We start from the raw sequence: 2675 nt of genomic DNA on the forward strand, positions 1-2675 counted from the left end.
CTCTCTCTCACACACACACACATCCCTTCCGACGCGCCTCACTTGCGGCCAGATGTATGATACACTTAACTGATCAACAGACCCTGCGTCGCTCCCCCTCGCCCCCTCACCCTCCTCCTCACGCCATCCAGAGCGAATGCAAGGGCGCGTTCATGCTGGCTGCTGCGGCGGGCTATTCAAATCGAACACGCACCAAAATCCATCGGGGGGCTCTGCGGCGGCAGCGACTGAGCGAGCTGTGCGAGCCTAAGAGGCGGCATGAAACTTTAATAATAAATGGTGGTGGTACATACTATATATAGCTACCCGGCGGGTGGCGGCGCCGCGTCACACAGCGCTACTTAAAGTAATAACTCGAACGACGATAACTCGACCGTTACTTGATAACGGTAATTAATTTACCCCCTTTGCGCTTGTCCCTTTCCCCCGCCGCCCCTTCCCCCTGCTCAGCGATGGCCCCCGCGAACCCGCGCGCCGCCACGCCCACGGCCTAAATTTTTCACGCCCATCAGAATGGACGACACCGGTGTGATGAAGATGAATTATTTGCTGTGTAGGCCGCGGCACATGGCCCCGCCATTAGGACTGTGCGGCGGCAGCGGTGGCAGCGGCGGCGGTCGCAGGTACAGCCAGCCGGGCAATAATAGGAGCGCTCCACTTCCAAAACACTGGTGGCCCTATGGTGCTCAAAATGCATACACAATAGAGCGTTTAATCTTGGGTCAAAAACCCGGCAAGTCGCGCGTGCCTAAACTCAAAGCACGCACGGTGGAGCGACTCTACTGAAAGCAAGTACATATCGTTGTGATCTTTAAAGACCCGTACCACTGCAAAAAAAAAAATTCCTTCTATTGAAATATATAGAGTTCCGCAAACTTACTGCATACAGTAGTCTTTTATATGCTTTCACCACATCGAATACAGGATTCCTTGACTTTTAAGACCTATTTTTGGATTTTTCTGGAGTACGCCATGGCTATTATTGTACGCGAACGTAGGACCGGGATCTGAGCAGGAATCTCGATATGTGGAAGTTTTAAGCGTGATGAATTATGTGCGATAGGAGGAACGTCCGTAAACGTCTCCGTAAAATTTGAAATATGAAATTTTCTGGCACCGTTAATCTGTTAGTAAATATTATTTTTACTATTATGATACATTCTTGGTAATTTCCGAGTGTAAGCTGTCGAAGTGGTCTCTGCGTGCGGCGTGCCCGCCAGCCTCATGAACACACTTCCGGACGATCAAATTTCGACCGCCATTTATCACTGCCAGACAGCATCCTCCCTCCCCCCCTCTCCCTCTTCCTCTCCCGGGCCTCTACTCGTCCTTGCAGCACATCCTCCTTGGTTCGTTGGTCAATGTCAATCTGAGGCATGCCTCCCTGATCCGGGGGGGCCCAAAGCAAAGCATCGGATCAGCCCCTTTGCGGGGCCCCTCTTCCCCGCTCCTTTCCCTCCTTCTTCTCTTGCCTCGACACCCTTGCGTCTTGAATACCAAACCATGACAAGCACGACTGACGACGACAACAACAACAACAGTAACGACCACATCAACAACAACGCCAATCCCTCCGCCTGCGCAATGCTCCATCCCTTGCCCCTGCTGGCAACCTCTCAACTCATTGTCCTTCATTCGGCTTTTAACCTAAAAAATAAAAAGAACGCAGAAAGGAACCGCATCGACGAGGAAATGTGGTCGGCACTCGACGCCTCGCGCTCCTCACGGTGTACGCCTCACTCACCGGAGGGGTTCCACAGAGCGCACGGGGGCGCTAGAGGGGTCGATATTACGAGGAGAGTTTGTCCGACTCTTTTGCTCTTTATGCTAAACATACTCCGCCCTCTCTCCCTCTCTCTCTCTCTAGCTCACCATAAAGCCTCGCGTGATTTAGAATGCCGTGACTGGCTCCGTCTCGCTCGCACGCGCGTGACGCGGCCGAACAACGAGCCGCGGGGAGGAAAAGGCGACCGACGGAAAAGGGAAACACTAGAATCAGTAGGAATTGCAGAGGTATACGTTTGAGAAAATAATACACACGGTGGAAAAGGGAGGAGTCTTTCACATCCTAATTTAGTTTGGATTTCCCGTACCCCGCCGCGGTCCCTTCTCTCGGCGCGCGGAGTGTGTCTCGGAGCTCCCCCTTCGCGTCGTCGACTAAACAAAGCGCTCCGGGCCCCATCTCTCTTTTCCCTCATCCCCCTTGCCCCTCTACGTCCCTCTCTCTCGGGGCGTTACTGCCGCTGCTTGACCCGGCAATCGTAAAATAAAACGGCCCCTCGCCGCTGAAATGGAGAACGGGAGGCCGCGCCGCCGCGCCGTAGAATTCATCATCATCAACATGCACGTCAACACGTTAATTTAATTTTACCATCTCAAAAGGATTTCTACCCCCCCCCCCTTCTCCCTCCCCGTCCCGCCTCTGTCCACCACCGGGCCTTTTGTTTCAGGGGAGCTATGCGGCTGCTCTGGGCTCCCGCAGCCTCGCTGGCCTACGCCCTCTACGCCCCGCCCCCCGCCGCACCACAACACAGGGGGAGATGGTCGGGGGGTCCGGGGGGGTCCGTCGTAATACCACATTCCCGCAGCGCGTCGGCCGCGCGGCCACAGAGTCGCCACCACTATCATTATATTAAAATCTTTCCCTCTATCTTTTCTTTCTTTCCGTAGGCCAG

This window comes from Frankliniella occidentalis, unplaced genomic scaffold, assembly GCF_000697945.3.
Source record: "Frankliniella occidentalis isolate FOCC.00 unplaced genomic scaffold, Focc_3.1 Scaffold8, whole genome shotgun sequence".
In the NCBI taxonomy this organism is placed as follows: Eukaryota; Metazoa; Arthropoda; class Insecta; order Thysanoptera; family Thripidae; genus Frankliniella; species Frankliniella occidentalis.